At 37.4% G+C, this 13624-nt stretch overlaps 1 long non-coding RNA gene across 9 annotated transcripts in view; it reads left to right on the top strand.

Moving 5' to 3' along the window:
* Positions 1-13624, top strand: part of LOC109144527 — a 271701-nt gene that overhangs the window by 217114 nt on the left and 40963 nt on the right. For all 9 annotated transcript variants that reach the window (XR_005604588.1, XR_005604587.1, XR_005604591.1 and 6 more), the window contains one exon: positions 1353-1502. This is a non-coding gene — a long non-coding RNA (uncharacterized LOC109144527). The remainder of the gene's footprint in view (positions 1-1352; positions 1503-13624) is intronic.

Here is a 13624-nt window from a genome sequence, read left to right as displayed (position 1 = left end):
AACACTATATGCCATTGCCAGCTAGACATATGTAATCCCTCAAGATAATTATGAAGTCAGATAATTGGGTGGTTGTAAAATATGTGAACATTTCTGAGTCAAAGTTCCTGCATATACAAAATCATTATGTATACAATCATCATTGTCCCTACTCATGTCTGGATGAACTATAGCACACAGCAAATTCTCAAGATCATTCAACAAATCATGAGCACAAGTGGGAATAGGCAACCCTAGCCATGAGATGCAATTTATTTTCAGTGTTGTATATTGAGGGACGGAAGGCATTAGAGAGGGTACTGATATACCAGTGCTAAACAAAACAGTGTTTCTTTCTTCCCTGACTTCCTCATTTTTTGGCAGAAGCAATTTTATTTTTGAACATTTATATTCTTCTTGTAATATAGTGCTTCAAAACAAGAGTGTCGGAAAGTTAAAGTGCAGGAAGATCAATGAAGCTTTTTAAATGGTTTCTAAAAATGTGATAAATCTTTCTTCTAGTTTCTTCTATAATAAGCACAATGTTTAGCAAAGTAGTTCAAGCAATTTTGGGCTCCTGTAAATCTGACTTAAGCTGTTCTAGCATTAATAGGGAGAGGAACATTAAAGAATTAGAAGTATTTGTCTTAGCAACTTTGATTATAGCTGATTTACTCTCAAGTAATAATCATGTTCTAAGGCACTCAAGGTATTTCTCTTTTGTCTGATTAAAATGCAGTTATGAAAACATATAATTAAAATAGTTGTAACCTATGATTCATAATCAATATTTAGTAGGGTAGCACAGAGATTGCTAAGGCTAAGTCAGGTATACATAATGTTTCTCAACAGTGTTAATGAACACTAAAAGAAAAAAGTATTATCATATGTTGGTGGCTAGGGAATTACCAATTTTCTGCATTATCTGCTCTTCACTATGTTATTACCATAGTCTTCCAGCAGTTGTTTGGTCACTGCATGCACAAATGTTCTTAAATACAGTTGAATTAAAACTACTTGCAGTCCATGTCACATGGTCTCCATAACACCAAATCACTTAAGCAGTATGAATTGGTTAACATATTTTATGACTGAGCCATATTAAAGACTATTAAGCATATTTTAACAAAATGAAAGAAAACCAGCCCAACACGTTAGATTTAATAGGTAACTTGGAAAACTAAATGCTTTTTTCTGCTCGAAAGTAGAGTCATCTGGTTTTTTGTTACTGTGTGAATATGAATATTCTGATGAAACTGGTGTAGCTGTTGCTTTCTGTTGCTCTCTGTTACTCAGTGTTTTCAGAGCTTGGGAACAGATGGTGCACCACCTGACTCTGCACACTCTAATGTAAGATTCATTGTGCTTCACAGGAAATCAAAGATCAAGCAACATTGCAGAAGGTGAAGCAGCACCTCAGCAACCAGCAACACAGTATGATATAGTCAAGTGGTGGAGCAAGAAAGCAGAAAGAGAGGAGAGAGAGAAAGAGAGAGATAATAGAAGAAAGAAAGATTTTTTAGGTTTGCTTTCATCTTTCTCCTTTTATTTTCTGCGTTTTTTTAATTTGTTTTCTTCTTTTTTTCAATCTCAAGTCTATTCTTTGGAAAAGGATCATGGGATTCCACATGAGAAACTTTAGTCCTTAGGTTGTCAAAAGTTCAGACCTGCCAAGCAAGATCTGAATGTTTAGAAACAAAAGAGTTACTTGATTTGGTTGTTTGCTTCCATTTCACTGCAAAAAATGCCTGTTTGCAACACCAACAGCTTTAGAAATATTTAAAAGTTCATTCCAAATTTCAGAGGGTCTTATGGCTGTAAAGAATTACAGGTATTAGCTACCTGCCTCTCTTCACTTGCTACTCATTCTTCCCTCCCTTTGCCCTGACTTTCTATGCCTGGACAGCACACTTAGGCTTGGGCCACTCCTTTAAGAAAACCCAGAATTCACAGGCAAACTGTTACATGCCTAGGCTGTGCGACACCAACAAGGGGGATTAAGCTCTGGATTGAAGGGCTTCCTTCAAAACACTGGCCATCCTTAAATCTTTCTGATGAAAGCTGTGAGCTCTTGCCTTGGACACCTGCACTGATGTCAAATGATACAATTTCAAGTGAAGTTGAGTGTTACCCTGATGTACTTTCTTATACATATATTCAGAAACTAAAACCACAGCCTAGCCCACATGGCGTTTTCAGGTACCCAGAACAGCACCATGCAGAACACACAGCGCCTTTCACTTCACTCATAAGAGGCAGGTAACTATCTGAAAGGATCCTCCCCTACTTTCTCATTACTAAAATACAGGAATTTGCATAACTCTGTATCCTTAAAATATGCATCCCATCCAAGCATCTAGTCCTGACCTAAATCTAAGTGAAGTCAATAGGAAAGCAGCCTTATGATCAATTTGAAGCTCACCAGAATAAGTCTTGCACTAAAATACTGTAGGGCTTTCTGTTTGAAATATACAAATAGGGGAGGAAAACTCACGACTGAAACATATACCACAGTGAAGAAAGTAAGGAAAGTCAGGGCTCACCTAAAAAGGAGGGCCAGGGAAGGGTGCACAGCAAAGGAAACATTCACTCAGTCCTCAGATCTATTTGTGTGTTCCCAGCTTGCATCTGGGTATCTAATGTTCAATGAATTAAAAGTGAGGTGACCCTTGAGGATCTAATCAAGAAGACTAGCAGGTCAGCAAAATTATCAAAGCCATTGAGAAATACAAAAACTATGTTGTTATTACAGAGCTCTGATGCTATAAAGAAGATCAGATCTAGGCATAAATATACAGCAGCAGACTAGAGCATGACTGCTCTGCCTCTTTGGCTTATGCTGAGTCCAAGGAAAGCTAGGCTTGTACCTGTCACTTAGAAAGTTTAGAGCCTATCTTGTTAGTTTTTACTTTTAACCCTTCTAGTAAGAGAGTCCTGAATCTTGTAATGTCTCTGCTCCTCATCCTTGGCACAACCAAGGAAGGAGGTAAATATTAATTTTGTTTATGGAAGCTTAAGATAGATCTACCTAAGGCTTATGATGTCTGGATACTGGGAAGAAGAAGCGCAAAACCAAAATTAAAAAAGCTGATTGTCCCACAGGCTGAAAATGTGTGTGAAGCTCAGTACATTGCAATACCAGACAGAGAAGTTACACCAATCTTAAAGACAGTGAAACATCCCAGAAGATAAAGAGCAGAAAACAGCACACCAGTGTTTCACTGTGCTGCATAGACAGATGATAAGACCAAATCTTGCACTCCTCCTATGGCATTCACTTTTGGAACCACCTGATTACCTCTACACATACGCTTTCCAGTTACATGTGCCAGCTTTACTGCATACTCCTCTTTTACATTTCCAACAGACCCTATATTTATAGGAATGATGCATACAGTGATGCTTTTTTCTCCAGCTAGAGCAATGCCACAGGAAACTGAGCACAGCTGATGTGCTGCCAGTTTCAGTTCACTGCAGTGAGGCTGTTTCTGAGGGTTACAACAGTGTAGCTAGAGAGGCTAGTTTAGTGATTCTAACTATTTTCCTTGTATGAACAAGGTGGCACCTAGTCCCTTTGGTCAAGCACAGAGTGAACAACAGCTTTGATGTTTAAGCCTCAGGATTTATAAAGTATCTGGTAATACAGGGGGGTGCAAACACAGCTGGGTTATCGGTATGCTAATCATAATAAATTTCATTGGTTTCATAAGTTTAAAATGGCCCCTTTACCCTTAAGCATAATAATAACAATAGAAGTTACAAATTTTAGTTATCAGGTTTTTTTGCTGAAATCTTCATATACAAGACACAGATTAAAGCAAATCCTCATTTGCAGATGGATTATTGTTCTTTGACATATAGAAACTGAAACAATATTTATTTGCAACCACAGCAGGCTTGACACTCTGCATGTAGAATCAATTTGATATTACCAGTATATATTACCTACCTTTAAGCTTTATTTTCTTCCTTTTTTTTTCGCTTCAGGCAATTACAGTGTAAGCTTTGCACGTAATCCTTCACAAATCACTGCCCATGTAGGGCTCTACATTGAAAAGTGATGTGGTTGGAATAATGATAATTCTATAAAGAAAAAACAGGCAGGAAAAAAATTTGGAATATTCATGGCATTACGGAAGAGATACCAAAATCTCTCCTGTTAAAATCCAAAGCAGCTGAAATACAAAATTCAACAATCTCTTCAACCTAATTAATTTTTATATTCTTATATTTGCTCACTTACATTAGTAATGTAATTTGTTACTTCAGAAGTCACTGCAGTAACTTAGTTTGACTCTTGTAGCTAAGCATGACACAGAATGAGAAAAGATACTTTAGCTTCAATTTGTCCATGATACTTGAAAAAAAATACTTAACCTCTTACAACAAAAACCTAAGGGTATTAACCAAAGAAGACAGTAAGTTTGGATAGGAAAGATCTAGCTATCAATATGATTACCACTGTTATTTATACGGTGTTCTACCCTACTCTGCAATTACAATTGACTATTTTTAAAATTCAGTAAAGATACCTTAATATTTTTCATACTTAGATGACAGAGGCACTTTGTGGACTGAGAGAGGAATCAGCTCTTCACCAATGAGGGGGATAAACTCTACTTCATCTTTTTCCATAGTTTTTTTTCAATTCTCCACCTTATGTCATATATTTGTGACTGTTAAGTCATACTCAAACACAAACTACAAAAATCCTGTCTACTCCTCATCTCTCCCCCTGGCCATGCAGTTTCAATCTCCCTCCTTCTCACCCATGCTGCTGTTTCTGTGACTTGGCGCGGAGCTAGTTCACGGAGCTGAGTCAGCAGAAAATCACTTTCTTTCTAAGGCTGGGGAAGAGAGGCAGAGCTGTGACTTTGGCTGATTGTACACCACTGCAAAATAATGCTCTGAGGGATGGGGCTCAAACCAAAGCTCTTGAGACCACTTGCGAGTTTTTAGTGATGCATTGTGCATGTTGGTGTACAGCCTGCTCCTTCAGTAACAGATTCAAGGGGGAATGGGTGGAGCACTTCTAGAAACTCAAAAGTGTCCATTCTTGGAGATATTCAAAAGCTGTCTAGACACGGTCCTGGGCAACTGGCTCCAGGTGGTCCCATTTGAGCAGGGGGGTTGAGCCAAATGACCTCCATAGGTCCGTTCCAACCTCAGACATTCTGATTCCGCAAAAATTACCCAGGCTGATACTGATCTTTTTTTCCAAATGTGGTGCTCATAGCATCTTGTTTCATTCCAGCTGTATATCTGACCTCTGTAGGCATTCTGTTGGGATGTCTCATGAATCCGTACACACTCTAATTAGCATCATTGAAAACCTAGGTATTCCGTATCTTAAAGATTGAGTCATGGGTCTCAGATCACCTTCCTGAAAACAGCAGAATTGAGACAATTACTGTGTAGGCCTGAACTGCTCTTAAACAACCTGAGCTTTCAGGGGAAATTAATTTAATTTTTCCCCTTTTACCAGGAATGTATTTATTACCACTGCAAAGCAATTTGCACATTTCAGCTTTGACATGAATACGGAAAAGACTAGGCTTTTCAGGAAGAAGCTGGGAAATTGTCACAAGCAAGGCTACACATTAAGTCCAGAGTTCTGCATCACCTTTCCTTGTACACATAGTAACTCTGAAGCACAGGGTTAATAGATTCCACTTTTTAAAAATCCAAATGGTACATTGACAATTAGGTAAAAGCCACCAATATAGCTAAAGTGGTTATTTCTTGCCACAGATACATAGCAAATATTTAATCTAACCTTGGTGCTGGAGAACTGACTTTGTTTGGTTCTTTCTTAAGTACCAATGTACAGGTATTAATGATTGTACTTTGTTCAATCAAAATAATGAAGAATTTACAATTTCATGATTTCAGAAGTTTTATTAAGAAATAGCATCTGGGTCTCTTAATCTAAAAATATTACTTCCTCTCTTGAACAACATAGATAAAGCTAAGCATGAGTGGATCAAAAACCGGATCTGTATTTCCCAGAGTCTTCAAAAAATGACATTTTTTGGAATAAGAAAGTGAAAGTTCTTCTCAGAATGGCTTCCTTGGGAACAAAAAAGTTCTCCCAAAGACCAAACGAATAAACAAACAAAAAGTAAAAAGCATTATTGGAGTCACGTCTATCTGCTTATTACATAATTTGCAGGACAATAGCTTGATCAACCACAACAGTGCCTTCTTTCTCAGGAAGTATTACCTTTTTATTCCCAATCTCATTAAAAATACTGGAAACTCCTTAATCTTCATATTCCCTTACCTATAAGGACTTCCACTTGCACTCTTCCCTTCTACTATTTTATCCTCTCCATCCTGTCAGCTGTTGACTGCGTTTTTGTTCACTTTCCTTGGCCTACCCACCTGTCCTGCATGACGCCCAGAGATTTCCTATCTTCTTTGATACATAACTCATCATCCACACCCTATTTGTCTTTCTCAGTCAAATATTATCTCACTCCAAATATTTGTCTTTCACTCTATCAAGACCAAATAGACTTTCTGTTATCCTGGCCAAACCCAGACAGCAACAGCAACCACACACCACTACTCTCATTCAAAGGCTGCATTGAGCCCTGTAGGTCTCCACCCCTGCTACACGTCACCATCCAGGTCGCCTCTGTTGTCCATACCATATCTGCTCCTGTCAGGTTTCATCAGCTCACTGTAGCCATCACTTCTTCCTTCCCAAAACATCAACCAAGCAGAGGACACACAGCTTCAGGACTGGTTTTACCAGTCCCCCAAAGGACTGGGTGAGCAGCACTCTCTACCTCGTCAGAGAAAGACGGGATCCTGAGCACTCCTGGTAACACTGTCTTTGCGTTCATCTTCATAGTAAAATGCAAATGAGTGGAACCACGTTTCTAGATACTGGCATATCCATCATTCAAGGATCACATAGTCTCTATTGCTTGAACCAGGACCAGGAACCGCAGAATTTTAGAAGACTCTTCTGTGCATCCTATTTATTTATTCACATATTTTGCAAACGGTACTGTTTCTCTTCTACATTTATCCTCCCAGGAAGATTTCAGAGGCTGTCAGCCAGCAAAAAGCCAGCAACGAGAAATGTTATAGGAGCCTCTCGATTATACTTAATGTAGCTACATATGAAAGTACACAGACTAGGGCCTCAAAACCAGAAGATGGGAAATGCAAAGGAGTTGCTAATTTCCCTGACTCTGCAGACAGCTTGAAAGCCCTGTCTTTGTGAAGGAGAGGAGTGTGAGGCTCTGAATTTTATCCAAATAGAATTAATAGCAGTCACAATACCAAAAAAGGTAAAGAAATTAGCACCTCACCTCTTTGAGAAATAGGAACTTCTTCAAGGTATATCCAGATGTTAGATTCTTGTTCCAGCTTCTTCTCTTTCTGTCACATTAACAGCTTTTGCAACTTTCTATTACTCAAGAACAAAATTGTTCCACAAGGAACTTCTGCTTCGGCCGTACTACAGGCCTGACTAGCATCCAGATTTCAGACAGACTGTTGAGCTATAGAGAATGGATATTATAACACAAGCCTATAGGTCATGGCAACTTCTTGCTGATGTTGCTGTTGTTTTAAAAGTCATTTACATGCTGTCCTTGAAAGTTAAAAACAGATCATACTAACAAAGAAGGCATTTTGCTGGAATCCTTAGGGCTGTGAAAATCATGATTTGGGCCTTTTCTTATGTTGTCACTTTGTTCTCAGAGCAGAGACCTTGCCAGCTTTCCTTCTTGGAGGATATTGAAGTAAAACAGCTGAACATCAGAAACAGCTCATGATGAGCTTGTCCTTTCAGTTCAGCAGCAGGGACCCCACCCTTGGTAACCATTACCACTGCTTAATCTACTGCATGTTTTCTTAGTCAGTAGAGATTAGAGCCATGGTACTTCAGACATCTATTGGGAACAGGGTTAAAATGGAATCATGAAAATTATGTGCAAAACCAAGAATGTATAATATAAACAATGTTACTTTGCTGAATGTTGGCCTAATAAAAATGCTGCTTGTTGCTATGCTGGAGTCCTACCTTTGGGAATTGACTGTAGACTCTAACAACAGAATATAGAGACTATGGGCTTTTGAGGCTTCTATAAATTTAGAAACTCATTGAGAACACTTGTCCACACAGGGGGAAGTTTTCTAAGTTACATGCTTGGGATTAGGCTACGTGATTGCCAACAATGTTAATGGGAGTTATTCTTGCCTCTGAAAATATCAGCCTAACTCTCTAATAAAGTAATTTCCTCCACTGTTGGTTTAAGAGCTTTGTGCCAAATTTCTGACCTCAGTTACTTATTTGAAATGCAAGGTTGTTTTTTGGATTGTGTTGTAATGAATCAGTGCCTGAAGGCAAGAGAAACAATTGCTCAATAAAATTCAGAGACAAGAAGTACATCTAGCACTAATATCGTCTGCTTTTAATACATATTTTTATACCATTATACTCCATGAATAAACCACCAGTAGGGGACATTAAATGCATTTTAAATAGAAAGCCTGTGAAATAACTTCATAGATTAAGAAAAGAAGCATCAGCTGAGAGAACTGCCAGAAGAATGAATCCAATAATTAACGAAGGTTAGTTTCTGGCCTTTCTCCTTGGGGCAGGTAGAGCTGTTAAGTGCAATGCACAGGAGACTAAAATGACAAATTTCAGCTTTGCGTTCCAGAACGTCCAGTATCTCTTGAGACATTGTGGCTTACCACTGCATTGCAGTGAACTAAGCACTGGCCCACCACAGCAATCCAACTGGGCTGTGGGAAGCTGTTTCACTGGTTTAGAAAATGTTCACTGAGATGCAATGTCTCTGACAGACCAGGAATAAAAGTTTTTGAGACCTAAGTAGGAGGAGAGATATGCTTTATAGGCAATAGCCATACATTAATGTTTATCATGATTTCAAATTGGGGTGACAACTTGAAACAGAACTACTCACACAGTAGAGTGGAAAAAAAAAATCATGGTACTAAATGTGAAGCAATTTGCTTCTGGTCATTTCAGCAGCAAACAATTTCATTATACCAAATACAAGTGAAGCTGGAAGATATTTTTCCTTCTATGAAACTGTCAGTCTGGTTTGACCGTCTTACGGAGCCATGTGATACTATTCCACTCTTTCTGGGTTTCCAAAAAATGCTGTAACAAGCAGCTGGGATAAGTGGAATTCCCCTTTCCAAAGTGGACAAGGCAATGCTCTAAACGACCCAGGCTATGTAAAATCAAGTTATTTTGAACAGTTGTTCACAGAAAGCTAAACCAGAAACTACTGTTTAATATTAAATTTAACTAAAAAGAAATTAATTTGATTTAACCTAACAAATAGATTGTTAAGGGATTATAAGTTACAATACTGTAATGATAGAAGTACTTTTGTTTCTTTTTCTGCCTTTTTTTTTGTGCAAAATACGCATTTTTGAACAGAATAATCAAGTTAATTGAAAATAGTATGACTAGGTCTAGTTTAAATGCTACAGACCATTTGGGTTTACAAAGTGCTGGCATCTTGGCTTTGGTCTCGTAAAGCAGAGTAAAGTATATCTAACTTTAAACACAAGAACAATCCAGCATGTGTACTGTACCTGCATAGTTTGCAGTTCACTGTGGTCTCTAGCTGACTCTTTCCCATCAATGGAAACTCTCTCAGTGGGCTACCACAAGTCCTGGTCTCCTGATTACTTACACCAAAAGAACCTGTTGGAGTTACAGACACTCTGTTATTCCCCACATATCAGTATTTGTTCACAAAGAAAAAAGGGACTATGCCTGCATCCCATCCAACATGTAGTCAGAAGTATGTTGACTAAGGCAAATATTTGAGGAAGAGAGCGGTTTACACCTTGTCAAGCATTCACACCACACCATAACACATCTAGAATGTAAAGAAATTTTACAACCTTCTTTAGCTTGGCTTTGGGGTAAACTACACTAGCATAGGTGTCCTTTTTTATCAGAAGCAATAAAGCAGATTGTCACTGCTACAGTTTGGCAGATGCTGACAAAGGTCACCCATGTATTCTTTCAAAGGCCAGAAAAAAAAATTGAAAAACACACTGTCTTAATCACCACAACCAAAACTCCCATGTAAGAGCAACACAGTTATGAGAGGGAAGAGATGGACTTTTAGCCAATGCAGCACTTACGCTACTGCCCTAGGTCCATTACAGTAGTGGATTATTACTATTTTTAAAATGTTGCTCCACTTACATTAATCTTTTTCAGCAGAAACATATTCAAAAAAAGTTCATTTTTCCCAGAAAAGTTATTTTCAGTCTTTCAGTGGGTGCATCCTTTACATCTCTCTACTCTAGCCTAGAAGATCACATCAAGAAAAGCAGTGTGATTCAGACAAGGAGGCATTGATTTTACACCAAATACAAGAAGTGGTTAAAGGTGTTGTGTGGATTATAGACCAAACAGAAGAGATCACTCTGCTGTTCACAGTCACTGGGAATGGCAAGAAGATCCTGTATTTATTATCCTGTTCAGCAAAATGTCAATTTGAGAAAATTAGGGAATTGTCAAGAATTAGAATTTAGTAGCAAGTTAGCAGTAATAATTTTGTCTGCTGGGAAATTTGTCTTCTCAGTTTCCCACCTAAAAACTGTGAAAATGCAAGTTGACTAGATTGAGTGAAGAACCACAAGCATTTCCAAAGAATGTTGCCTTATATCTGCTGATGAAAGCCTAGATCTTTGGTCTTCAGTCTTTTTACAGTACGTTATTTATGGTGTTCTCTCATGTCAGTCCTTTTATCTCATCAGGTTTCACATGAATTATTCACTGAAGCTCTGGCTATATGATTTGATTGCTCTTCTAGAATGTATGTTAAATTTAGTTATGCTGCACTTTTCTTAGTGAAGCCTTATTACTGAAACTCACAGTTTAGCAGGATACAATCCCCTCCTCCCACCTTCCAACTGTGGGTTTTGTTGTGGGTTATTTCTTTTTTTTTTTAACAGAATGTCAACAGCATAGTGCTAGACAGATCCTCCATTTATACTCTGAGGCTGCATTTTCATCTAGGTTTTCACCTCTCAGAAAGGTCTTGAATGTCTTGAACTATGTTCTATTCAAGTGTATTTCTTGTAGGATGCCAGCTGCTTTCCTGGCACTAGACATGAACATCACTGCTAAATGATGCTCTCTAACACTGTCTCTGATATCTTGAATGCAATATTTCTAACCCTGACCTCCTTTCTGAATTGAAAGACATGTTGAAGATTATTCCTGTTCTGGCCCATTCTTTCTCACTTCCACTTGTATTGTGTTAGATAACTGAACTAATTGCTGTGACTCAAAAATGTCACAACTTTGCATGTAGGGGCTTGCTATCTTCCTCTCAGACAACCGACAGCATGAATAATGTTGTATCAGCAAGGTTTTAAAATAAGAATGATTTAAAAATATTCTTTCTAACTGTGAAACAAGAAGATTATTTGGAAGATATCTTTTCTATTGTCTGCCTAATGAAAATTTTATACTGGCACATAAACCCTGTGTATCTCTTACCGCTGAACTTTTCAGGACTGAAAAATCTGAAAGTCGTGGTTTGAAAATTTTCAGACCAAGGTTTGAAAACTTTGCTCTGTGAAATCAGAAAAGGCTTTGTGTGTAACCACCCACTGAAATGAGAGTGGCCAACAAATTCTTTTATGTGTAGATACTGATTTGGTCAGGTTTCCTCACCTCTGCTTAATTCTGTTGTGCATGTCCAAATTATCTGTACATGTACAGCCCTGAATTTCCCTTTTTGACCTGAACAATGTGGCAAGCATGGGTTTTTTTACAACACCTGCAATGGGAGTGATGGGGAAGAGCACAGAATATGACATACAAAGGAAGTGAACAGTTCATATTAATCACACACATTTCAACATTTTATGAACTTGAGCGTGAATACCTAGACTATGAAGAAACATATAATGCTCATATCAGGAGTACCACCTTCATCTAACTTTCTTTTAATTTATTTAGTACAACTTTTGTTTATAATTCCTGTTTGAAATCAAGAACATCTACAACCCCAAGCATCAATGCCCTTCAATATCTAATTTCACAGTTTTCTTAACACATATCTCATGTTATTTATTATAGTCAGTGTCATCACAACACCTTTGCCTGTTCTTGCTACATTTTAAATGGTTTAGCTGGCAAGCCATCAATCACAAATCATGAGACATATTTTAACTTCAACTAAGATCAGTTTAGAAAGAGAACAAGTCTTCTATGGCCTAAATGTGTACATTACTCACATCTATAAGTGATAAATGCCTGTTCTGGAAAAGAAAACTCTTTTTTGTTAGAGTTTTGGTATATATCTATAGAAAGAAACAAAATTTTCCATTTCTTTATGACCTAGAGCAACACGTTATTGATAAAACCAAGGCTTTTAATGTGAGGAAGCCTCTGCAGACCTAAGTTTGGGTGTTCAGAAATACATCCATTAAACACAAACTTTTTTTCTCCAGTTATATTTCAATCACTAGGTAAATGGAGGAATGGTATAATCTTAGGAATAACTGAATGCCCTCCTCTGAAGACATAAAGAAGCTGGAAACATTGTTTTTATTTACTCAGTGTATTTTAAAGCTTCCCTTCCTGTAAGATATCTCATACAGACTAGTTCTTCAATTGTTCTCTGTCTAACTTCTAACACTATATAAAAACAAAGATATTTTTAAAATATGAACCCATATGTGAGTTTGCCATGTGTTTTTCTCTACTTGGTGTTAAAGAATAATACAGCAACAATAACAAACTCACAATAGAAAATTATGAAAAAAAACAAAAACCTGCAGTTTTATAGTACAAAACAAACAAGTACTTGGAAAAGATGGCAGGCATTTCTATAGTGCAACTTTAATTCAAAAGAAAATATATACTTCTGTATATTCTATCAGTCCTATTGTACTAGCTACATTAACCAGGTGATGCTCATTTCATTTTACAGGTAATTTATTGCAACTGCAACACTAACTCCAAGGCAGTTCACAAAAAGTATTTTACCTTAAGTAAACACCATTAGCCACTAATGATGGGGCAAAACAAACTTGCAGAGCATTTATGAACAGTAACATCTCTCTCTTTCAGTACACATTTGGAAACCAATCTCTGTTGTTTGCAGATGAATTAAGCATGGCTTGAAAAATCATTAAAGCCATCTGCTTTGATGAGAAAAAAACCTGCTGTGATCATTTTATTGCACTGACAGAGGCTAGGGACCATTTTACAATATTTTTTAGCATCATTTACCCTAAATTTGACATCCTGTCTAAAAAATGATCAGTATTATCTGTTCATGGCACGCTTATTTAGAACTATGTGTACAGAGAAAACAGCTTATACAGGTAACTCAAGGTATTTGTTTTGCTGGTCTCCAACAGATGGATAAGCCTGTTTTTCAACCATTAAAATCTGTAGTTACAACAAACTAAATGTTTATGGGTTCTGTAGGAAGCTTAATCTTCCTCCTAAATGATAGAAGCTAATAAGCATAAAAATATCATCAGTGTTTCAGTTACAAATTAGTTCCTATGGTCCATTTAAACATAACCTCTTTTTTTCCAAGAATACTCTGCAGTTATCCAAAGTATAACAAATGAATAGGTTAATATTGCTGGCTTTTTTGCT

Source organism: Corvus cornix, chromosome 2, assembly GCF_000738735.6.
Source record: "Corvus cornix cornix isolate S_Up_H32 chromosome 2, ASM73873v5, whole genome shotgun sequence".
Lineage (NCBI taxonomy): Eukaryota > Metazoa > Chordata > Aves > Passeriformes > Corvidae > Corvus > Corvus cornix.
Note: the sequence above shows the minus strand (reverse complement) of the source record. Positions and strands in the feature narration are given on the sequence as shown.